General features: G+C 43.6%; 1 protein-coding gene across 3 annotated transcripts in view; it reads right to left on the bottom strand.

Annotated features, from left to right (window-relative positions):
• Positions 1–26,695, bottom strand: part of FAM151B (family with sequence similarity 151 member B) — a 110,937-nt gene that overhangs the window by 62,713 nt on the left and 21,529 nt on the right. The window lies entirely within an intron of this gene.

The following is a 26,695-nucleotide window of genomic DNA, read 5'->3' as shown; positions in this document are numbered from 1 at the left end:
GCGGGAGCACAACAAACAAACCGCCCCTTTCATACACGCCGCTCACAGACTAAATGAACGGCAACAGGGAGCGCAGACGCAATGCGCGCTCCGCCCCTCCCTTCCACGTCACCCCCTGGACAGATCGAGATGCAAACTCCAGTCTCCTTGGCAACGACATGAAATCGCTCCCAAGAGTGCCTCCTTCATTCCTCTGGCCTGTCAGTGTGGGTAATAACAACATTCACCCACCATGGCAAGCAGGCTAACATAAAATTAGCAACTAATCAGAGACATAGGGAGTAGAAACAAGGCTAACGTTAATAAAAAAATAATTATAATAAAGTAAAAATTATTATAAAAATAATGTAATATAGTTATAAAGCTAAGAGGAGGGAGGCTACTCAAAAAGTACCTATGGGGATACCCCAAAGAGGCTATAATTGAAGCATATGGGGGAAGTTCATAAAGTCACCCCCCTCCCTTATGGCAGAATCCATCCTAAGGTGTCCTACACACTCTTCCAGATGGAGAATGTGTACCAAAAACAAATGCTATTCCCTCCCAGTTGTCACCAGAGGGATATATGAAAAGTGAAATGGAAAAAGTCAAACAAAATACATATATCGCCACCTCATGTAATATCGTGTAGGACCTACAGGGGTTAAAAATATGAATATAAAATTTGATAGAAAAATTATAATAAAAAGACATCAGTACAACCACCTCATCTGTACACAAATACAATTAGAATGTATACATATACCACAAACAAATATACATTATTGACCAATATTCTAAATGGTAAGGGGCTAGAAACCAACATAAACTAACGGTCTGAAATAAAACAATTAAGGTCAAACTCAACGTTCAACCCTAAAGGGACCCCAACCTTTGTCTCAAATACCCAAAAAGATTCTCGTCGACTGAGCTGCCGTATGAAATTCCCACCCCTCCAATGCTTCGTTACCTTCTCTATTCCCCAGAACTTCAGCCCGGCAGGGCTGCGGTTATGGAAAAGTTGGAAGTGCTTGGAGACATTGTGTGTGCGGAGTCTTCGTTTAATGTTGTTAACATGTTCACCGACTCTTACATGAAGGGGCCTAGATGTCCTACCCACATATTGGTAGCCACACTCACATTGCAACATATACACCACCTCGGCAGTGTTGCACGTAATCAAATCCTTGATTTTGTAGTTTTTATCCGTGGCAAAAGCCACAAATTCCTTCCTCTTCTTTACATTGTTTCTAGCCTGTTTACACGCTGGACAGTGTCCACAGGCATAAAAGACATTAAGGAAGCCAAGCATTCTATTCACTGGGTAAACCGGGGGATCGATCACCCCTGGTGCAAGTCTATCTCTAAGAGAAGGAGCTCTTTTGTAAATAAACAATGGTCGGTCTGGGAGGACCAGACCCAAGGTTCTGTTAAGTTTTAAAATGGGCCAATGTTTCTGTACTAACTTTTCAAATTGCTTGTGCTGAATATTAAAATCAAGGATCATCCTGATCTGTTTAGGCTCACCCTGGGCTATTTATGGCTCACTGGGAGGAGAAGGCAGTCTATAAGAACAAACCCCCGGAAATGATGGTGGAGGTTCACATTGGTGGTGATACAACGAATACAATCTTATCCTATCACTGCACCCTTTCCTTGCCAACTGAGGGATCCCCCTTCTGCAAGTGGGCAGCTTTTGATCTCCTTGGACTAAGATATACTTTTTGGGACTTTGCCTCATACGTTTTATTTATGTACATTTAATGTGTACATTTTATGTGTATACATCTGACCTGTATTGAGCGCTGCACTGCTATATTTTGTGTATGTCTTTTTAGGTTTTGTATATTGGCCTACAGTGTCCAGCTGCTGAGTTTTAGTAATTAGGTTTTGCGCTGTCTGTTTCTTCTGTTTAAGTGTTCCAATATCTAGTAACTTAAAGTTTGCCACCATTGTTATGTAGCAGTATATCTTAAACAAAGTGACAAGTCCCCCTTGATATATTACTAAGCATGCTAGGACAGTTTGTTTTATAAATGATAATTATCTGTATTCTAGAATGTTGATCAGTTTAAAAATCAGATACTAAAACATGAGCATTTTATTGTAATTTTCTAGAGAATATTAAAAGGTTAGTGAATTGTCGACCTTCACCGTTCATGTGAAAGTAGATGAGTAACAGAAGATTGACTGTGTTGTAGAGATACAGAACTCTGGTAATTGGTGTAGATTGCATATACGACTAATATAAATTGCAGCATTAAAGAGTTGACAGCTTGAAAGCTTATTTTAAACAGTAATTGAAGAGAAATTGTTAGGCTGTCATGGCTTCCTCATTCTATACGAATCACATGACCCCCCTGTGCTGCCGCCGGGACCAGAATTACTTTGCACTTGAATGACTCACATGACAGGCACGGGAATAGGAGGCAGAAGGCCTCAAAGGCCAGCAATAATGACATGTATTGGTGGTCACGGTAATAACAATGGAAACGTGAAAAGATTTGAAGGCAATGACTTTTACTTTGCTGTTACCTCATGTTGTACTTTTTATGTTTCATTTTAGAATGTAGAAATAAAAAAGCCATATTATAATATGTAAAAGGACTTGTTTTCAGTTTTACGAACAGTACAGGAACTCCAGTAAGGGGACTTTCACACTGGGGCGGGTGAGCGTCGGCAGTAAAGCCGGCTATTTTTAGCGGAGTTTTACTGTCGTTTTTTTTTGGTCGCTAGCAGGGTTGCTTTTAACCCCCGCTAGTGGGGCCAAAAAAGGGTTAAAAGCGCCCACAAAGCACTGCTGGCGCTGCCAATAGATTTGAATGGCCAAAGGCGCTTTAGGAGCAGTGTATACACCACTTCTAAAGCGCCTCAAAGACGCTGCTTTGAGGACTTTTTTTTAGTGTTCTGCCAGCGCACCGCCCCAGTGTGAAAGCACTTGGGCTTTCACACTAAAGTGACAGGAGAGGCACTTTGCAGGCACTATTTGTAGCGATATAGCGCCTGTAAAGTGCCTCAGTGTGAAAGTAGCCTAAAGGTTGTCAGTATCCAGGAGCAGGGGTCATTCATAAGACCCTAGCCAATCAGCCCAATGGAACCTATTGGCTATCCTTAGTCAAAGAGAAACGTTATGCCTCTGAAAAACTAGTTTGAGAGGTTTCTGACACCTTTCAAGGTCAAACAGTTCTGCACAACGGGTGAAAAGGGTGAATTCCAGGTTTGATTGAACTTTATATAGTTTGTTTGGTTCAAGCGGGTGCTGATGAACTATTTCCACTACAGAACAATGCAGCTGCTGTGTGTGCTGTAATGGACTGTAGTAGCTTTGGCTACAGACAGTAAGAGGCTGTGTTCCATGAGTACAGGCGACTTTCTGATGATGAAAATAAAGAGTCAGGCTGAGTGCTTCTTGGCCATTCAGGAAAAGCCTTGTATTTTTTTTTTTTCAATAAATGTAAGGCTTCTTTTAAATGGCTAAGGTGCAGAGGCAGGTGGATGACATTACAATTTCCACCTTGGCCAACGAAAGATAGCCTTGTGTTCAATGATAAAAATACAAGACCTCTCCTGAATGGTGGCGAAGCACTAAGCCTGACTATCTTTAATTCTGGCAGCAGATGGGAAGTCGCCTGTACTGCTGCTAGAACACAGCACCGCATACTGTATGTAGCGAATGCTAGTTAGTTCTAGTTAAATATTAGTGCTAGGTCTAGTTAAATATTAACTAGAAAACTGGCATATTAGGAAATATTGGTTGTGTACCCAAAGAGATAATAATTTAGCTTGGTTTCTCCAAAGTGGCTATAGAATACAGTATCTCACAAAAGTGAGTACACCCCTCAAATTTTTGTAGCTAGTTTATTATATCTTTTCATGTGACAACACTGAAGAAATTACACTTTGCTACAATGTAAAGTAGTGAGTGTATAGCTTGTATAACAGTGTAAATTTAATGTCCCCTCAAAATAACTCAACACACAGCCAATAATGTCTAAACCGCAGGCAACGAAAGTGAGTACACTCCTAAGTGAAAATGTCCAAATTGGCCCAAAGTGTCAATATTCTGTGTGGCCACCATTATTTTCCAGCACTACCTTAACCCTCTTGGGCATGGCGTTTACAGGTTGCCACTGGAGTCCTCTAATGATGACATCGCGGAGCTGGTGGATGTTAGAGACCTTGCTCTCCTCCACCTTCCATTTGAGGATGCCCCACAGATGTTCAATAGGGTTTAGGTCTGGAGACATGCTTGGCCAGTCCATCACCTTTACCCTCATCTTTTTTAGCAAGGCAGTGGTCGTTTTGGAGGTGTGTTTGGGATGGTTATCATGTTGGAATACTGCCCTGTGGCCCAGTCTCCTAAGGGAGGGGATCAAGCTCTGCTTCAGTATGTCACAGTACATGTTGGCATTTATGGTTACCTCAATGAACTGTAGGTCCCTGGTGCCAGGAGCACTCATGCAGCCCCAGACTATGACACTTCCACCACCATGCTTGAATGTAGGCAAGACAAACTTGTCTTTGTACTCCTCATCTGGTTGCCGCCACAAACTCTTGACACTATCTGAACCAAATAGGTTTATCTTGGTCTCATCAGACCACAGGACATGGTTCCAGTAATCCATGTCCTTAGTCTGCTTGCCTTCAGTAAACTGTTTGCGGGCTTTCTTGTGCATCATCTTTAGAAGAGGCTTCCTTCTGAGACGACAGCCATGCAGACCAATCTGATGCAGTGTGTGGCGTATGCTCTGTGCACTGACAGGCTGACCCCCACACCCCTTCAACCTCTGCAGCAATGCTGGCAGCACTCATACGCCTATTTCCCAAAGACAGTCTCTGGATATGACTCTGAGCACGTGCACTCAACTTTTTTGGTCAACCATGGTGAGGCCTGGTCTCAGTGGAACCTGTCCCGTAAAACCACTGTATGGCCTTGGCCACCATGCTGCAGCTCAGTTTCAGGGTCTTGGAAATCTTCTTATAGCCTAGGCCAGTGATGGCGAACCTTGGCACCCCAGATGTTTTGGAACTACATTTCCCATGATGCTCATGCACTCTGCAGTGTAGTGGAGCATCATGGGAAATGTAGTTCCAAAACATTTGGGGTGCCGAGGTTCGCCATCACTGCCCTAGGCCATCTTTGTGTAGAGCAACAATTATTTTTTTCAGATCCTCAGAGAGTTCTTTGCCATATTGAACTTTCAGTGACCAGTATGAGAAAACGAGAGCAATAACACAAAATTTAACACACCTGCTCCCCATTCACACCTGAGACATTGCAACAGTAACGAGTCACATGACACCGGGGAGGGAAAATGGCTAATTGGGCCCGATTTGCACATTTTCACTTAGGGGTGTACTCACTTTTGTTGCCAGCAGTTTAGACATTAATAGTTGAGTTATTTTGAGGGGACAGCAAATTTACACTGTTATACAAGCTGTACACTCACTACTTTACATTGTAGCAAAGTGTAATTTCTTCAGTGTTGTCACATGAAAAGATAATAAAATATTTACAAAAATGTGAGGGTGTACTCACTTTTGTGAGATACAGTATATTTAAAATACTGTATTTAATACAGAACTAGAGTATCTTTTTAATGCAAACACGTAAAAATAGTGTATACATGCATATCTGGGTTACATTTCTCACTTCTCCTCAGTTTTGGTGGAATTTGATGAAGGCTGCATCTCAGGGAAATGCATGTAATCATTCCCTCACCGGAAGTTCTCTGTATGATCAACGTTCACCCTTTGCCAGAAAGCGAGTGTGTAATAGGCCTTCTCAATGTAGAAAATCGGATGAAAAATTACAGCTTTTGCAGCGATCGTATGTATATAGCTTTTGAAAGCCGATACAGTTCATGTGAAATTATTCGAAAAAAGATACACCCAAAAATTTTTTGTACGATACCAAAACAAAGGATTTTCATTTAATCAGTACAGTATTCATCTTAAAAAAAAAAAAAATAAAAAAAAAAAAAAAGCAGAAGGAGGATCAGAAGACCAAGACCACGCATGCTCGGAAATTAAAGAATACACTACAACACATTACATCGCTCCTGAAGTTGTATTCGGTTGTACGAGAATTTTTGGAACTTTAGTAACTGCTTCATTTTCAATACGAGACTAGCATGCAAATACAAAAAACAGACGATCATTCATACGATATTCTCTTTATGTATACAAGGCTATACAGTCCAGATAGCTCAGATGAGTTTAGGCAGTTTGTATGGCTACTTCTTCCCTGCTTAGTGAATGATTGGAATGAGTCATTCTGTGCATGCCTTACCAGTGAAATTAATTACTCATTTAGCACCAGCTGATTACATAGACTATTATGTACATGTTGGCACTAAATAGTAGCAGAAGGGACCAACATGCTTTACGGATGTAAACTGACGGCTTCGTCCCACAATCCGCTTGAGTGCTTCTGTCGGTATACTGCAGTCTGAACATAGATATCAGATATTATAGCCGCCTATTGCAACCAAGAACTAGGCAGGACTCATTTGGCTGCAAAACTGGAACTGTTTATTTATAAACTCAGAATTTATACTACACACTCAGGTGATGGTGATTACATTATCATATGCAAAACGCAACTGTATACAGAAATATAATTAACAATATAACAACATTATAGCAGACGACCCCAGACAGATGGCTTGAGTTGATGACATTAGCATCTACAGTCATTGCTGGTTTGAGGCATACAGGCCCCAAATATGAATATGGAATCTCCAGTTTCCACAGTTTGTGTGTTTTTGGGGAGACATGAACTTGAATCAGAAACAAGATCACTCCATGGAGCCCCCAGGCATACACCCTCCAACGAGTAGTGTTCCCTTAAATATCAGGGCCCATAGTCAGTGGGTAAGAGGCTTTCTCCCAGTCCTCTCCAAAAGCCCCTGTCCCGGCTAGGTCTATCAAACAGAAAACAAATCTCTCCTGCGCTCAGGTGTCCAGGAACTGAACATGTGGTGCGACCACCTATAACAAGGTATTGCCTAGCGTCTTGCAGCCCTCCTCTGAACAATGGGTATTCATGCTAGAAAAAACAGAAAAAGAAGGAGGGCGCACTAACCTAGTGCATTACCACTATTAAACTTTATTGCAGCATAAAAACAGCAAAGATTATACTCACAAACGAGCTATCGAAACCAGCTTTAAAAAGAGCGCAAATGCGCTGTTCTATGGATCGACACACCAGGACCTATTGCCAAGAGGATCAGACCGGTGCAAATGGCCAATGGCTAACGCGTTTCAGGGGAGCACCCCCTTCTTCAGAGCCTGAACGGGCAATGGCTGGTCTCTCGAAATTGCCTCTCTATAGATGTATATATGTGTGTGCATAAGTACCTGTGTTTGCCACACCCAATTGGTAGCGACGCCCCCTCACAAACAGCAACACCTACCCATTTAGGCTTACTCTCCCTGGACCCCTCCCTCTATGTACAAGCCCCATTTGCAGCCAGAAGATAGTACTGATAAAAACAAGCGACAGGCCTCGCTCTATGTTGCTTGCTATATATTGAGCTAGCAAAACTGTAGCAGAATCAGTATGGACCACAAAAAAACAAAAACAAAAAGGGGGGTGGTGGTGGTGGTGGGGGGGGGGGGGCGCCGACCACACATACCTCTCCTCCCACAAGCAGCTCCATAGGTAGCCCCATGCCGTGGACAAACCGCAGTAAATACTACGGGACTTCTCTGGCTCCCAGGAGCCATATGAACACTGCACACAGCGTGTGGAACACACGCCGCCCGAAGGACCAGGAAGTGCGGGCGTTCCTGCGTTCCACCCGCAACTTCCGGCCGATCGTGACGTCAGTTCCCCTTCTACAAGCGTGTGGAACGCAGGAACGCCCGCACTTCCTGGTCCTTCGGGCGGCGTGCGTTCCACACGCTGTGTGCAGTGTTCATATGGCTCCTGGGAGCCAGAGAAGTCCCGTAGTATTTACTGCGGTTTGTCCACGGCATGGGGCTACCTATGGAGCTGCTTGTGGGAGGAGAGGTATGTGTGGTCGGCGCCCCCCCCCCCCACCACCACCACCACCCCCCTTTTTGTTTTTGTTTTTTTGTGGTCCATACTGATTCTGCTACAGTTTTGCTAGCTCAATATATAGCAAGCAACATAGAGCGAGGCCTGTCGCTTGTTTTTATCAGTACTATCTTCTGGCTGCAAATGGGGCTTGTACATAGAGGGAGGGGTCCAGGGAGAGTAAGCCTAAATGGGTAGGTGTTGCTGTTTGTGAGGGGGCGTCGCTACCAATTGGGTGTGGCAAACACAGGTACTTATGCACACACATATATACATCTATAGAGAGGCAATTTCGAGAGACCAGCCATTGCCCGTTCAGGCTCTGAAGAAGGGGGTGCTCCCCTGAAACGCGTTAGCCATTGGCCATTTGCACCGGTCTGATCCTCTTGGCAATAGGTCCTGGTGTGTCGATCCATAGAACAGCGCATTTGCGCTCTTTTTAAAGCTGGTTTCGATAGCTCGTTTGTGAGTATAATCTTTGCTGTTTTTATGCTGCAATAAAGTTTAATAGTGGTAATGCACTAGGTTAGTGCGCCCTCCTTCTTTTTCTGTTTTTTCCGGCTAGGTCTATCACACGTCTCCTCCATCAAAAGTTGACTAACAAGGTCCCAGACCTCCACCTAGTCTGGACATGTGTTAGTCGGGCAGAGTGAATTTGCATAGTTAGTCCGCATGACCTCCATTCTTAATGCAAGGAATAGTTGTCATCAGTAGGTGTGGGGCAGAGGTCATTGACTCTGTCCGGCTGCAAGCGCTTCAGCTGGGTGGTTTTTAACGTTCCGGGGCACGGTCTGCTGCTGGGTAGAGGGGCCGACTGCCCCAGTTCCCTGAAGCCATAGAGACACTGCAGGTGCTAAACAGAGGCCAACGGTGTTCTGTCCTGTTGCCAGCAATTCAGCTGGGACAAAAAGCTTCACTACATCAGGTTGTCGCTGGGGATAGGTTGGTAGCACTCTGTCCTGTTGTCAGCACTTCTGCTGGGGATGCCACATCATCTGCTCCAGCCAACCATTGGGGAGGGAGGCCGGCTTCCTCGACTCCCAGACTGTGGATCAGTTGCTGGGGAGGAAGGATGACCTCCCTTTCTCCCAAACTGTGTAGCTGCCATTGGGGAGGTAAGCCAGTTTCTTCATCTCCCATTCCCTCATCTGGCTGTTGAGATAACATTTCTGTCACTGTCTCCTAGGTGCACGGATCCTGGCTGGGAAGGGAAGACGGTTTCCTCCCCTCAGGCCGACTGTTGGGGAGAGAGGACGACAACCTCCTCTCCCTTCTGCCTCTGGATCCTGATCTGCTGCTGGGAAGTGCCTGTCTCCTTCTCACCCTGGGCCTCTGGAACTGCCACAGAGTGCTGTTGGGAAGTCCCATGTCCCTGTCAGTTGTGTAGGAGAAAGGCCAGCTGCCTCTTCTCTCAGGAAGGCTGAAGCTGCTGTTGGTGCTGGGGAGAACTCAGTGATGTTCGGCCCTGATGCCAGCTCTTCCGCTGGAAAGTAAACTGAAAAGTCAGTGACACACATTCTCCAGGGTCATTAACTGTTGGAAGCAGAGGTCAGCAGCGCTCTGCCCTGATGCTAGCTCCTGTGCTGGAGGTTCACTGGGTTGTTCCTCCTCAGCAGAAAAGTCTATTAAATCACTAATCTCTGGAATTGCTGAAAATCCAGGGCACGGGTTGGTGGCACTTGGGCCCAGTGCCAACACTTTGGCAGGCGACTCATAATCCATAGCATCCTCCAATTGAATACATACATCCTGTGATATGTGGCTGGAGAGAAGCCAACTGCTCCATCTCCCATAACCTCATCCTGTTGCTGGACAGACGCATTCCTCCATCCAAGATCGTCCCGTGCAGAAACACGTCAAGGGAGTCAGCACTTGCTGCATCTGCCATAAGACCTCCGCTTCTATAGCTGCAGATGGAGATGGGCAAGACCTCCGCTTCTATAGCTGCAGGTGGAGATGGGCAAAGCACACTGTTAAGCTGGCCATACACTATACAATTTTCCTGTTCAACTTTCCTTTAGATTTACCAAAACCATATAATATGAGGTCAAACCTAAACCCTTTCAATTTGTATGCACTCAGACAGGCCCTTGCACTACATAGTTGAAGGTAAATCTAAAGGAAATTGAATCAGAAAATTGTATAGTGTATGGCCAGCCTTACTCTGCCACATTGCCGACTCTTCAACCAGGATTTCAGAGTTGTCAGCTGATATTTCCTGATAGTCCCAGGCAAAGGGATCCCAGACCTACTGCTGAGCAGACTCCAGTAGCCACCTGTAGGCGATTTCCAGCTCCCATTCCGGATAAGCTAAAAACTCCAAATCTTCCAGTGCCCAGAGCACTTCAGAGCAGAAGCGGATTTCTAATTAGGTGGTCGCCCAAGGCCTCACACTCACAGGGGCCTCGTGGCTAGTCTAATTTGCCTCATCACTGAGCGTCCCGGTCCGGTGGCAGCCTTTGCGGGACAGTAGAGGCCTCTAGGTGGCAGCAGCGGCTGGATGACAGCACCCGGCTCCAGGTGCCATCTCTACAAGGCATGCGGGCGGCATGTCCATGTGGGACCCGCAGCTGAGCTGTTCCTTCAGCCTGCGTCGCTCACCCGACCTTTCCACACCTGCCTCCTATTCCTACTCCTATATACACTCAGGGGACAACTCCCCCTTCTTTGCATATAGCTTCAGGGCAGGGTAAAACTACATTCAGTAATAAAAGAGACACAGTAGACAGTCTTTTGAAAGGGCTGTAGGAGAAATCCCCCCTCCCCCTCTAGCAACCAATAGCTGACAGTGGTTTCATTAACACTTAAGCTAATCCACAAAAATATACATCCCATAATCGTTTGCTCCCAAGGCAGACAGAAACAACAGAACACTAGGATAGAGCCACTTAACAATAAACACATAACCCCCACCCCACCTCAAACTATCTAGCATTGGTCTATGAGACACTCCTACAATATTCTAGCAGTCTGAAAGGTGGAATTATATTTGAGGGATATTGTTCATAAATAGTACTGTCCCAAGTGAAAGAGCCCTTAAAAACTTTCAACACAAACCACATATATAGAACCCTCGATAACAGGGGTAAAACAAAATGCTGAGACTGGTGTAGTTGTACTGGGGGTCTGGTTAGGGCAGACCTGACTGGGGTTCTTGGTCACCCTGTGCCTCTAACAGACACAGGGTGATGTACACATAAGAGGGCCCGGGGGAGCAGGAAAAGGGGATTCCAGAGCTCTCTAAAAAGGTAAGCTGGGTTCCAGGAGCCCCCCGCCCAATGTGACTCCCGTCACATAAACGTGACTAATATTATCAGTTACATGCTAAATAATTATTTCATTTAAGAAGGGATTATCAGAGCCCTCCAGTTTTTGAAAGTCAAAGCACTGAAAAACCTGCCTAACTTTGGGTTTACTGTGTTATTAAAAATGGGAGACGGGGAAAAGTGGGGGGGGGGCAGTCACTGTTCTGACACTAGCATCAGCTATTGAGCCATGTAAAACAACAGGAATTTTCTAAAAGGCTGTAAGGAGAGAAGATAAAAACATATAAAATAGGAGCCAAAGGCTTTTACTTGCTGACTGTTAATCAGAAAACAAATGTATATGCAATATTTCATATTAACCAACTAAAATACCGTATTTATCGGCGTATAACACGCACTTTTTTCCCCTTAAAATCAGGGGAAAATCACGGGTGCGTGTTATACGCCAATCCCCTGCGATCCTGACCTGTCAGAATTAAAAAATCGCTGACCGCGATTTGAAAATGGCGCCGCCGGCGCCGAAATACACAGTGCCGGTCCTCGGCTCTTCTCGGCGGCTTTCGGTTTCACTCGAGCGCCGCCCGAACCTAGCCGAGTATACTCGGCTAGTTTCGGATAGCTCCGCTCACCGTCCGAGTGGAACCGAAAGTAAACGAGAGCCGCCGAGAAGAGCCGAGAACCGGCTCTGTGTATTTCGGCGCCGGCGGCGCCATTTTCAAATCGCGGTCGGCGATTTTGAAGCTCACAGGCTTCAGCAAGGCTGGACTGGGGCAAGGCTGGACTGGGGCAAGGTTGGACTGGACACTGGGGAAGGCTGCACTGACATGGCTGCACTGACATGGCTGCACTGGCATGGCTGCACTGGCATGGCTGCACTGGCATGGCTGCACTGGCATGGCTGCACTGGCATGGCTGCACTGGCAAGGCTGCACTGGCAAGGCTGCACTGGCAAGGCTGCACTGACTTGGCTGCACTGACTTGGCTGCACTGACTTGGCTGCACTGACTTGGCTGCACTGACTTGGCTGCACTGGCATGGCTGCACTGGCAAGGCTGCACTGGCAAGGCTGCACTGGCAAGGCTGCACTGGCAAGGCTGCACTGGCAAGGCTGCACTGACATGGCTGGACTGGGCAAGGCTGGACTGGGGCAAGGCTGCAATGATGGGCATTTAAATGTAAGTTTTTTTTCCTTAAAATTCCCTCCTAAATTGAGGTGCGTGTTATACGCCGGTGCGTGTTATACGCCGATAAATACGGTACTTTTAATTTTTTTTTGGTTCGGACTATAATTAAACTTAGAAATATATGTACAAAATCACTAGACATTACCATCTGACACATGAATAGTGATACATTTTAAGATAATATAGCAGGCTACGAGATATAGCACTGCCCTTACCCAACAGGGGTTTGTGGAAAATGTTCATCAACTGACTTTTTGAGCAGTGCTGGTGTTCCCCAAGTTAAACTTTAAAGCATTTACATTTTATACTCATATGAAAATATGAATTTACAAAGTGAATCACCCCCAGCTTATCTGTTCTATAAATTGCTGCTGGAGCTCTGTCTTTCAGCTTCATTTAAAGTAAATGAAAACTCTATCAAGAGACACAAGACATCTTAATAAAGGCCAAGTCAGTGTAGACAATTGAAAACTACAGTACAGCAAGCTCAATGCTGAAATATCAGAGATATCAAAAGAAGCCATTAGGTGATTAAATTATCTAGCATCTAAGCAAAGCATGTTTTGGGTAGACTAACCCTTTAATTTAGAAAATATATAAAAAAAAAAAATCTAAATCATTCTGAGCCAAGCATTAAGTGCGTGTAGCATGTTGGACCTGCTGCCTGGGAAGCTGGCTGCCATCTCTTACAGCTTTACTGAAACGTGTCAGCAGTGATTACAGGCAGCATCTGTGTTATCTTGCCGTAGGCTTGAGACTTCCTAACGTGGGCTGCTCTGCAACCTGTTTATCTTTTCATAAAGAGTAGGAGTGATTGGTCAAAGAAAATCACCTCATTGGTTAATTTACATTCTCTTGCTGCATGTTCACATTTAAAATCAAAACCAAACAGTTGTAGAAGTACAAGCCATTACCAATAAAAAGTTCAGAAAAGCCTAACACAGACTAGGAACTAGAGATGAGCTTCAGGTTAAGGTCGACGGAGAAGTCAACCCTACTCTAGCTGTTTATGGTTCACTGAATGGGCAGACTAAATGGCAAGATTTGCCCTGTTTGCACTCCCAAACCTCTGATTGCTGTAGCCAAAAGGGATTTATTTTACTTCCAGGCCTGCCCATCCAGCTTTTTTCACACAGTAGAAAAGCCATTTTAAATGGATTGCTCAGAGTGTGTAAATGCAACCAAACATATACCAGAAAATGGGAAAAGTTTTTGTTTTCAAGGAATTGGTGCAGGTGCTTACAGTCCCCCTCCACTTCCCCAGGTCACCCTTGTCTCCACTCCCTCTCCCAGTACAGTAGTTTTAGGGCCACACACCAGGTGCAGTCCAGTGCATTTTTTCCTGCATCAAAAATGCATGGACAGTAGATTATATGTGTTCCAAAAGCATTAAAAACCACATAAAAAACGCACTAGAATGCAGCAAATTCGCACACACAGAAATGCATCTGGACTGTGCAACTGTGTTAACCGTTCCTTAATGGGGTTTAGAACGTTTTAATAAAAGTGTTGTAAAATGTACTGAAAGCATAGCGGTTTGTAAGTAATCTCATGGACACGTCCAGATTATTTATACACTTTTGCCCACACATGCACAAAAGAACACAAACACACATGCCTGTGCACACACTAAGACCCTATACACACTATACAACTTTTGTTGTCTGACTTCCTTTGGATTTACAAAAACCATGTAGTGCAAGGGCCTCCCTGATTGCATACAAATTGAAAGTCTCAAGGTTTGACCTCAGGTTATATTGTTTTGGTAAATCTGAAGGAAAAAAAAAAAATCTACAGAAAATTGTATAGTGTGCATCCAGTTTAACAACCCTCTTGCATGCACATACACACTCGCATATGTACACACAATAGAACCCCATATACATTCAAACACACATGCACCTGCACACACACACACACACACAGACACACACGTCCTACTCTTGAAGGAGCTGATAATACGGCATCTACATAAAAAAAAAAAAAAAAAAAAAAAGGACTTTTGCCGCATTAGTGCCATGGTAAGACACGGGGTGAAATTAGTGTTTTTTATTAGGCCCCTTTCAGACATGCGGATCGTTCATTTCATCAGTTCAGTCATATTTTTTCAAAGAAAAACGGATGAAGTTTACGTCAGCTTGTCATCCGTTTTTCGTCTGATCCGTTTTTTTAAACGGAAAAAAAATAGAGCTTTGATCCGTTCCAAAAAAACAGATGTTGATGGAAGCGGATGATCATCCATTTACATCAGTTTTTTCATTGAGTTGCATCGATATGTTTTTCATCTGTCAAGAGATGGATGAAAAACGGACAAAATGGTTCGCATGTGTGAAAGGGGCCTTAAAGGAGAAGCATAGCTAAAGAATTTTGGCTACACTTCTATGGATCACAAGAGTGCAGAATGATCCGTTTTCAGCCGAGGGTGGGCTAAAGCCTGCTGTCAGCTGATGCCACTTTACATTTGGGATCCACCCAGATGCCTGGGCTGACAGCTGGCTCAGCCTCTCAGCAGCATGCTGAGAGGCTGAGCCAGCCCCTGCTACCCCTTCCACAGCCCAGCGCTCCAGTGAACACTGGGGTAGCAGAGTAGAGAGGCATTGACTGACAGTCATGGCTCTTTTCAGAGCGGAGGGGGAGAACTGAGCAATCAGCTGTGTTTGACCGGCCAATTCCCGGGGTAGTGCTGGCAGGGGACAGATGCAGCTGGGATTGGTGCTGCAGCCATCTAGGGGAGTATGATTTTATTTAGGGATGCACCGAAATTTCGGCCGCCGAAACATATCGGCCAAAAATGGCCTTTTCGGCAACATGCCGAAAGAGAATTCTTGCCTATAATGGCGCCGAAAATCACGCATGCGCAGTAGCGGTGGGCGGCGTGCACGTTCCTCGCGGTTAAGACGCCGCACTCGTAAGCACGTTCCCTGCTGAGACGCTGGCACCTTCCCCGCGGACGCTCCTCGTGCTTGAGAGACGCTGCTGGGACCCGAGAGATGGCTTCATAGAGGGCTGCACATAGCATACTCAAGTACAAGAGTGGGCACTGTCCCTCCTGCATGGCTACCATTACTACTATTCACCGGTGAGCATTTTGCCTTATTTAAACTGACAGAAACAATCCAACTAGTAGTATTATTTTATTTTATTATAGTACTGAAACTGAAATGATGATCTGTCTATAGCAGTCAAACAACATGTATTACTTACTACTTGGCCTTTGTTAAACAACAAGCCAGCACTCTTGCATGCAATACTAGTATTTCAAATTTCTGTCTGTCTGCACTGCAGTAGATTTGACTTGTAGCAAAAAGATTTTATATAATTGAACTGATTAATTATGATTTGAAATGGATTGGAATGGATTGCAATTGCATGTTATTTATTTTTTGAGCTATTCTGTAGCTATAAAATGTATGCGCTTGTGGTTGTCATTGAGTATAGTTATACTACACATGACAGCAAGCGCACAAATTTTTTAAACATGACATGACAGTATGCAATAAATATAATAATATAGTTATTTAGTACTAGTATACTACGCTGACAAAGTGTCAAATTCAATGACAACAAGCACAAGTTTATAGTATACTACAGAATAGCTAAAAAAAAATAAAATAGCATGCAATTGCAAACAATCCATTCCATTTCAAATCAAATTTAATCAGTTCAGTTATCTTTTTTGTACAAGTCAGATGTACTGCAGTGCAGACATAACTACCTTGCATGGCAAGAGCTGCACCGTTAATAAAAAAAAAAAAAAAAGGAAGAAGATTGGTTATTTTTTAAAGCTGCCGTCTGGGGTTTAGCTTTTAAATTGATTTCATCCTTCCCCCCCCCCCCTCAGATTTCACTCCCACTATAAAAAAATCATTCTATGCTATTATTCTGCGCTACCAGCAAAGGTGGATCATGTCTGCAGTGTGGAAATATTTTAAAGTTTCTGATAAAGACCCCAAATTTGCAATCTGTAGTCTTTGCTCAGCAGAAATTTAAAGGGGGGGGGGGGGGGTACAGTGCCAAGGCATTTTTCAACAACAGGTTTGATACACCACCTGAAAACACGTCATCCAGTTCAGCATGCAGATTATAAGAAAACAGCGCCACTTTCAAAAAGTGCCTCAGGCTTAACACCATCTGTGGCCACAGTCTTTGAAAAGGTTAAAAAATGTACAAGTGACAGTCCCAAAGCTCGTGCCATTACAGATAAAATTATGGAATTTATTGCATTAGATGACCAGCCATTCTCTGTTGTGGAGGACGTTGGATTTCGTAGGCTCATGCAACATATTGAGCCGCGTTACTCACTACCAAGCAGATGCTACTTTTCAGATACCTGTCTACCTGAATTGTTTTGCAGTGTTAGAAAACACGTTCATGAGCCCATGACTACCGACATCATAGCAATCAGTTTTACTACCGACATTTGGAGTTCAGACGTCAGTCCAACGAGCATGCTTAGCCTGACAGCGCAGTGGATAGATGACAAATTTCAATTGCAAAACATTCTACTTAACGCACGTGAGTTTGTTGGATCACATACTGCAGCAGCAATATCTGATGCTTTAAAAACCATGCTTGACACTTGGCACATTGAGAAGTCTAAAGTGCATTTGATTGTCTGAGATAATGTGCGGAACATAGCAAAGGCAATGGAGGACAGTGAACTTCAAAGCATACCGTGCATGGCACACACGCTACAATTGGCTGTGAATGAAGGATTGCTGATTCAGCGCACCATATCTGATATCGTATCAAAAGGAAGAAAAATTGTGGGTCACTTTAAGCATTCTCCGCTTGCTTATTCCAGATTACAAGCTTTGCAGATGGAATGGCACCGAAACGACTGCAGCAAGATGTAGCCACTCGTTGGAACAGCACCTACTATATGCTACAAAGTCTTTTTGAACAAAAGCGTGTTTTAGCTGCAGACATTGCAGATTACGAGCTGCCAGCAACACTGAGTGCACATCAGTGGACGTTAGTTGAAAATAGTTTCTCTCTTCTATCTCCATTTGAACAGTTAACAAAAGAAATAAGCTCAGCTAATGCTTCCATTGCTGAAGTTATCCCCTTGATTGCTGCACTGAAGCGTCTGCTTGGAAAAGAGGTAGAAACAGACCATGGCATAAAAACGGCTAAAACCACTCTACTGGAGGCCGTTACCAACTGGTTTCAAGACACCGAGTCCAACCCACTGTGCTGCATTGCAACAGTTCTAGATCCTCCATTTAAAGAGCATTACTTTAATGTGGAGAAAAAGCAGCGTGCACGAGAAATGATACTGGCACAAATGGAAGTGGTGGAAGCATCTAGTGAAGGAGTTTCGAGGTGTCGCACAGAGGAAAGTGAGAAAGGGTCGCATAAAAGTGAAGAGGAACACACTCCCTCCATATCTGATATGTTTGAAAAATTTTTACACAAATGCACCCCAATTCATAGCGGTGCCACAACAAGTGCAGCTACCCAACAGCTGGACATTTATTTAGCTGAACAGCCTACTGCCAGAAGTGACAATCCCCTTGAGTACTGGCGCATCAACAAAGAACATTTTCCCTTGCTTGCACAGATTGCACGCAGATATTTATCTGCCCCAAGCACCAGTAGAGAGAGTGAGAGACTATTCAGTCTAGTATCTCATATTCTTGATGAGAAGAGAAACCGTCTCTCCTGTGAGAAAGCTGAACAGCTTTTGTTCTTAAAACGAAATCTGCCACTTTTACTGAAATAGATTTAAAAATCCGTAGCATAGACCAATTAATTTACCATGTTGAACACAGTAAATGAATTGGTATTGGACTGTGTTATTGGACAATTGGAACATACAACATAGTATGACTGACTACCTAGTATGTTCCAATTGTCTAGTTGTGCCATTTGTTGGTTGTTCATTGTAGTTCTTCTACAGTTTTTTGCACTTAAATTTAAGAGAGAACTCCAGCTTTTGAACTACTGTACCATAGTTTGTTGCTGTTGGGCTAAACTATGTCTCTCCCTAAGCTGTCAGCCCGCTGCATGTGCAAATGCAAAACTGTATGTTTTGTATCTGTGGCTGTCTACATCCTACAGTACTATACCGCACTGTGTTCCGCGTATGGGTGGTGACTTCCATAAACACAGACTAGTCTACATTGCTTGTTGTGATTGGCTGAGCACCGCTGCTGTAGACTAGTCTGTGTTCCACTTCCAGTATGTCTCCGCCCATACCCGGGGCCACAACACAGTGTGGTCTACTGTATGACTAGTATGTATCTAACCCGCAGCTACATACACTTTTATATGGCACATCCAGCCACTGAAACCTTAGGGAGAGAACTTGGGGAAAAAAACTACTAGTTCTCATTTATGTTGAAAGAAAATAATAAAATAATAATGTTATTATAGCATAGCAGATAGCACTGTACTATGTTATATTTACAGAAACTATGAAACAGAATAACGGCCTTCTGCCATATTTCTGTTATGGTTAGTTGAGAGAGTTGTTCTTTAAAGTACTACTTACTTATACATAGTTCGTTCTGTTGTTGGGCCAAACTATGTCATTGTCTCTCCCTAAGCTGTCAGCCCGCTGCATGTGCAAAACTGTATGTTCTGTATCTGTGGCTGTCTACATACTACAGTACCGCACTGTGTTCCGGGTATGGGCAGTGACTTCCATAAACACAGACTAGTCTACATTGCTTGCTGCGATTGGCTGAGCACCGCTGCTGTAGACTAGTCTGTGTTCCAGGATGTCTCCGCCCATACCCGGGGCCGGAACACAGTGCGGTCTACTGTATGACTATGTATGTAACCTGCAGCTACATACATACACTTATCGCACACCCAGCCGCTGACACCTTAGGGAGAGAGAACTGAATTACTAGTTCTGATGTAAGTTGGAAATTAATAAAATATAAAACAGTCTTTGGCATTTTTATATTATTAGTAATTATTATTATTAATATTATATATATTATTAATTTTTTTTTTATGCCTGTTTTATTTGGTATGGTGGTGCAATGTGCACTGACTGCAGTCTTATTTTATTTTATTTTTATCTTCTGTGTCCACTGTCCAATTTTATGTGGGTTACTTTTTATTAAAGTACCGTATTTATCGGCGTATAACACGCACTTTTTTCCCCTTAAAACCAGGGGAAAAAAAATCGCAGGTGCGTGTTATACGCCGATCCCCTGCGATCCCGACCTGTCACATTTGCAAAATCGCCGACCGCGATTTGAAAATGGCGCCGCCGGCGCCGAAATACACAGAGCCGGTCCTTGGCTCTTTCCGGCGGCTCTCGTTCATTTTCGGCTCCACTCGTAGTCCCGAGCGGAGCTATCCGAACCTACTCGGCTAGGTTCGGATAGCTCCGCTCGGGACTACGAGTGGAGCCGAAAGTGAACGAGAGCCGCCGGAAAGAGCCGAGGACTGGCACTGTGTATTTCGGCGCCGGCGGCGCCATTTTCAAATCGCGGTCGGCGATTTTGAAGCCCAGAATGGCTGGGATCACTGGGGAAGGCTGCACTGGGGAAGGCTGCACTGGGGAAGGCTGCACTGGGGAAGGCTGCACTGGGGAAGGCTGCACTGACAAGACTGCACTGACAAGGCTGCACTGACAAGGCTGCACTGACAAGGCTGCACTGGGGAAGGCTGCACTGACATGGCTGCACTGACATGGCTGCACTGACATGGCTGCACTGACAAGGCTGCACTGACAAGGCTGCACTGACAAGGCTGCACTGACAAGGCTGCACTGACAAGGCTGCAATGATGGGCATTTAAATGTAAGTTTTTTTTCCCTTCAACTTCCCTCCTAAAAGTTTTTTTTTCCTTAAAATTCCCTCCTAAATTGGGGTGCGTGTTATACGCCGATAAATACGGTACTTTTTGACATTACTGGATTGTAGTATTCTTTTCTTCATAAAATTAATGATTACGTTGAATATAAATAATATAACGAATACGAATGTAACACAATCTTGTATATCCAATAATTTTTTTGGGTAATATATATAAAAAAAAAGCCTATTTCGGTTTCAGTATCGGTTTTCGGGATCAAGGAAGATTTATTTTCGGTATTGGTTTCGGCACCAAAAAACCCATTCGGTGCATCCCTAATTTTATTGTCATATTCCCATACTTCTCTATGAACAGCATGCCCCTCATGACAATCTCCCTGATAATTAGTTACTTTGTGTACAATTTGTACATATATACACACACACGTAAAACAAGTTACGTACATAGCTTGCTAAATAAAAATGCATAAAAACTTGCTGAAAGATGTTCAGATGTCCTGATTTTTTACTCATGTCTTTACAATGGCGCGCTATAACTTCTTGCTGCTTTCAACTTTTTAGCTAGCAGATGTTTGTGCAAAACATATTTAATTTACTTTTGGGAAACTAATTGACACCAAACACCAATGGCGACTCACCTTGGATTGTAGGTCCTTACTGAACATGTGTGAATGGATTTGTTGGGCGTGAGAGTGCAGGAAACCAGTGGGCCGGCTCCCATCACTCTGGGGGCTGCTCCCTCTCTGGGGTGCTGCACTCTACTATTCTAGGCCGCTCTTCACAGCTCACTGAGCTGGCGGGTGAGACGACAATGGTGGTGGATGTTGCCCACGATCAATCAGCATGTGGTTCACTCCACCAACTTCCTCTGTCTGCAGGAAGACAAGCAGGCTGTTACTGGAAGCACGGAGGAGTCCAGCAAGTTAGGCACAATACAGGCTCAGTACTGGGAGGTGGCGGTATGCAGGCAGCTACTATGGGGCGCAGAGAGGGCTTACTAGGGGATTGAGGAAAACTAAATGTGCAAATCAGTGTGTATGCAAAGATAACAGAGATCCAGTACTATATTATTGACAGATCCCCCCCACATGTGAGTAGATTTTAGAGATTCTGATCATCCTGGCCATCACTCTGAAATATACCCTGTAAGCCTAACACAGGGTCCGGAGCCTAAAAAAAAAAAAAATCCCAGATTGCCTGGGAGAAATAAGCAGAGTGCTTTAATAAGAACCTATTTTGTTTCATAACCTAATTTTATAGTCAAAAGCGAAATGTGACTTTTTTTTTTTTTTTTTTATCGAATATGTCATTCTGGTGCAATGTACAGGTTGTAAACATCTTGGTTCAGCTGCCCACTGACTGCTATATACTAGGAAAACAATTACTAAAATATATCTAAAGGCAAAAACTTGCAGTCTATGAACCCTTGAGGAAATTTCCCCCAAAAGTATGTTCCTGAATCTCAACAGAAAGTGAGTGAAAATCCCCTCCCATATACCTTTTATCAGAAAAAGTGTTTCCATTGTAAGTTTACCCTTTATAGCCCTTCTGTAAAAACAGTAACATTTTTAATTTCCCATCAGTTTCCTCCGCAAAACGCATATAGTAAAAAAACCTGACAGAGGTTGTAACATTTCCCCACTCCAAAAAAAACCCCGTAATTTTCATTTTGCACTGCGTAGGAATGTTTAACTGTCGGATTACTTTTTTATTTTTTTTTGCTGCAATGTATAGAAAAGATTTTCTATCACTTCCTGTCCCCAAAACACAGTAGGAAGTGAGATAACATCTATACAAAATGAAGTGAACTCTCCCCCTAGACTCTCACTGCGACAGGTGCCCCCATTGGAAGATTGCCACAACAAATGAAGAAGATGAATTTCCCCAGCAGGGACATAAAGACAGCAATAAAATAACTGGCAGGCGTTCCAACACTTCTATGCTATATCCAAAGTAAAAAAAAAAACAAAAAGTTTTGGATTTACACAACAGGGTACCTCAGCTGAAGGATCCTGGCAGGTAACAAAAGTGAGGAACAAAGGCGCCATCTGCTGGAATGCTGCAGTACTCCAGCCTTTAATACAGCAGGTAAAGCTTATGCCTGGCCTGAGCTCAGCCAGTGTGGGCAGGGGAATATGTGCTCATATGTGGATGAAAGCAATAGGACGTGTTGCCTCATTACATGTCACCTCTACCATGCTTGCTTTTAGAAAAGAGATCTTGCTGGTTTGAGAAAAAACAAAAAACAAAAGCCTATGTAAATATAAAAAATAAAAATGGGGCAGACTTGGACCACTTGGTCTTTTATCTGCAACCACTCTTCTATGTTTCTATCTGTCCTCTTATAAGTGATACCTAATAACTGGTTTACATCTCTGGCCCGCAGAACTAAATATGTTATTTGGAGTCCTGTCATTGATCTGGTTTACATGTCCTGCTGAACTATACATATTGGCCAAACTACTATTAGTAAAGCGTTTGTTACCCCAACACCTGATATGTGCCTGCTGTACCATGTACTTGTATGAGAACGTTTCCTGTTCTCTTTGTATTGCTTCCTTTATGTGAAATCCCTGGTGTTCCTGCCAGCCCCTCTGCTTTCCTATTAAAAAATGACCACACTAAGCAGGAGAGCACACTGTGGTCAGTTCTCTAGCTGTGCTGGGAACTCAGTATGCTCTCCTCCAATGATCAGATTTGTCGTGACACGCCCCCGCTGCACAGCCATTCACTGGGAAGTTCAGTGTGCTGCTGTCGTCTGGCCGGGTTCTGTTCTCTCCAGGATTCAAGCAGACAGTGTTGGTTTAGTAGTTGGTGAAAGGAATGATGATTGCTGGGCCAGGGATTTATCCAGGAAAGGATATATGGCCTGATTTGAGAGAACAGAGGGGAGGGTGGTAGAGTAGATGAGATGGGAGCTAAGGAAGAGGGTGTTGTAAAGCGTCTGTTGTCCAATATGTGTAGCAGTTTCTACACGGCCAGAAGACAAAAAAAGGAGAGCCAGGGGTAATCCCAGAAAATAAGGGAAATCGAGGCTCAGGTGAGGATGCCAGTGGACTGTCTCCAAGACTGCTGCAGCCTATATAAGGTGAAAGAACTGTTAACGGTAATGTGAACGTAACGGATCTCAAACATTATATTGGTTATGGGTGCCCAATTGAAACTACTAAAGGGCCCCTGTGGGGCATGGGAAAAAACTGAGGGGTACACCCTCCAATATATGGTACGCAGAAGGTCTAGGCAGTAGAACGAGTCAAGTCTAACTTTCCACTTATACGTCTAGTAGGAGTTAAAATGGTCAGGTAAGTTAGCAGTTTAAATCTCAAGTACCATTGGAGAGAAATAACAACCACCTGATTATAACGTTAATAGGCATATGTAAAATCTAACAGTAACAGTTTGAACTAGTAAAAAATAGTTATGCCCTGTATACACGGTCGGACATTGATCAGACATTCCGACAACAAAATCCATGGATTTTTGCAGACGGATGTTGGCTCAAACTTGTCTTGCATACACACGGTCACACAAAGTTGTTGGAAAATCCGATCGTTCTGAACGCGGTGACGTAAAACACATACATCAGGACTATAAAACGGGGCAGTAGCCAATAGCTTTCATCTCTTAATTTATTCTGAGCATGCGTGGCACTTTGTGCGTCAGATTTGTGTACACACGATCGGAATTTAACCGATAGGATTTTGTTGTCAGAAAATGTTATAGCCTGCTCTCAAACTTTGTGTGTCCGAAATTCCTATGGAAAATGTGTGATGGAGCCTACACACGGTCGGAATTTCCGACAACAAGGTCCTATCACGTGTTTTCCATCGGAAAATCCTATCGTGTGTACAGGGCATTAGAATAACATGGTTGGGCGTGGGTCTTCCCAACCAATAGAGATGGTGGGGTGAGCCAGGCCCCACAAAGTCAACTATACCCATTAAGGGGATTGTGAACTCAAGGCGTCTAGTAGAGATTTCAGGAAAAATGTTTTCAAGCAAAGAAGAGCTTGTTAAAGTGAGTAAGTGGGGGACTATAATGAGTGAGGCGCCTGTAGAACACGATCTCTATAAAATAGTTTAAGGCATAACTGACCATAATATAGGCATACGAGGAGCTATGCAGGAGTAAGGAATTAGGGGGGGCATAGTTACATTAACATATTCAAAAAGAGGATGGTAATGTTCATTTCAGTATGGATTGAGAGTCTGGCCAGCGTATAGTTCAATGACTCCAGTGTCGTCTGAAGGGCAAGGTGAAGGGGAGCACCGGGTACATCAGCGTAGCAAGTAACCAGGGTTCAGGTCAGACAAGTCAGTCTATGGAATCCTCAGGTTCTGGTGCTGGTGTTGTAGAGACATAAAGGCCCCTCTTGTTGATGTTGGAAGAGGATTGCCGGCTTGGTAAGGATTGCAGTTTCTTGGGGGAGCAGGAGGCAGCTCTGCGGCGGTAACTCTCAGGGACGGCTTCGCCAGTGATGAGGTTCAGATCAAGGAGCGTTGCTTGGAGATCTTCAGCGGATTTGCAGCTCTACGAGGAACCTTTGTAATGGCCCACTATGGACTCAGGTATCCCCCTTATGTGGATATTTGAGCGTCTGGCCCTGTTCTCAAAATCTTCCAGTCAGTTCTGGAGCGTTTAAAGTCACTTCACGGAGGGTATCTAGTTCTTCTGAGTGGTTATCCGTGATGAGGTCCAGCCCTTCTGTTCGCTACTCTAGCAATGAGGTGCAGCGTCCTACATCGCGGATTAATTTGTTAGGTATGGAGTCTGAGGTAGCCTTCAGGGCTTTAGTCAGCATTTGTTCGAACTGATGGGGGATGTCAGGTTGGGAGCCTATATCTTGGAGGGCTAGGGGTATAAAGTCATATTCAGACTCACCCGTTTCTCTTGATAATCCAGGGAGCCTCGTTGCATTAGGTGTGTGAGGCGCTTTGTGCAGTGTCCGGCTGGGGAGATGGAGGCACCCCTATCTTAGAGGAGGCTCTGACCAGGATGTCCCAGATAAATTTCTTCTTAATTTTTGGCTTACGGACGTTATAGACCATTGCGGGTGACTCCGCTCATTCCTGGCAGTGTGAGAAGTTGGCGGGTGGCTTTGTGCGCAAATTAGATTTGTGGGTGCTAGGCTGACAGGTCTCGGAAGATGTGGAGTTCACGCTAACATGTCAATAGCACTTCCCTCATCATCGCCCCCCCCCATATTCCCCTCTCCTTCAATCTGTGCATATGCATACATATTTTACTTTTTCTCCTCTTCCTTCATATGTGTTATTTTATGGAGGGATCTGTGTGGTGTTTACTGATGTTCCCTGGCTTGTTCCCCATATATCTATCACCCTCAAGACGCTGATTTAACTGGTGCCTCTTTCTAGGAGTCTGCAAATTCTTTGTATATCTTCCATTGCTTCCATTTGGATGACATGTTACTGTTATAGGTATTTAGGCATTGGGACGTTGGTCATATGATCCTGGGTTTATAGATACTTTTTCGCATGCATTCCATCCTCTTCTTTACCTTATCTTTTAAATTTTTTTAGTTATTTATTTTTTTAGGCACGTGATTCACATGTGCTTTCTTGATATTAGAGAGGTTTGGATGTGTACACGTCTTTGTGTGTTCACTTTGCCTGCCTATATTAATATATGTGTATTTGATGGATGGCATGTCCACATGGACACATTGAGACATGTTTAAATTACTAGTTAGTTTCCATATAAATGTTGACCTGTTGGTTTGAAGTTTTTGTACACTGTCTTTTATTATTTCATGTAGCATTTAATGCTTGTTCATGTCTGGGCACTCTTTGTGCCCATCGTTTTTCATGGCACTTTTTTTCATTAAAAAAAAAAAAAAAAAAAAAAAAAAAAGAAGGGTTTATTTTCTTTTTTCTATTCTTTTGTTTACATGCTCTCCCCTTTCGGTGTTTTAATAGTCTCCTTGATATATGCACATTAATGGACAGATACGGCGCATACATTTTATATGGGATCAAATATAGTGCACCAAGTGGGTTTGTTTATGCACCAATCAATAATAATAAATAACAATAATAATAATAATAATAATAATAATAATAATAATAATAAACACATACTTTTTATTTCACTGCCTACTGGGCAGTTAAACCCCCCTCCTGCCCAGGCCAATTTTCAGCTTTCAGTGCTCTCACACTTTGAATGAAAATTACTCAGTGGTGTAACATTTTTTCCATACAAATAGAGCTTTCTTTTGGTGGTATTTGATCACCTCCGTTTTTTTATTTTTTGCACTATAAATGAAAAAATGCCGAAATTTTTTTAAAAAAATTACGCATTTTTCTTAGTTTCTGTGATAAAATTTTGCAAATAAATTTTTTTTCATAAATTTTGGGCACAATTTACACTGCTACATATCTTTGGTAAAAAATAACCCAAATTAGTGGATATTATTTGATGTGTGTG

This window comes from Aquarana catesbeiana, linkage group LG01 (genome assembly GCF_042186555.1).
Source record: "Aquarana catesbeiana isolate 2022-GZ linkage group LG01, ASM4218655v1, whole genome shotgun sequence".
NCBI classification, from domain to species: domain Eukaryota; kingdom Metazoa; phylum Chordata; class Amphibia; order Anura; family Ranidae; genus Aquarana; species Aquarana catesbeiana.
Note: the sequence above shows the minus strand (reverse complement) of the source record. Positions and strands in the feature narration are given on the sequence as shown.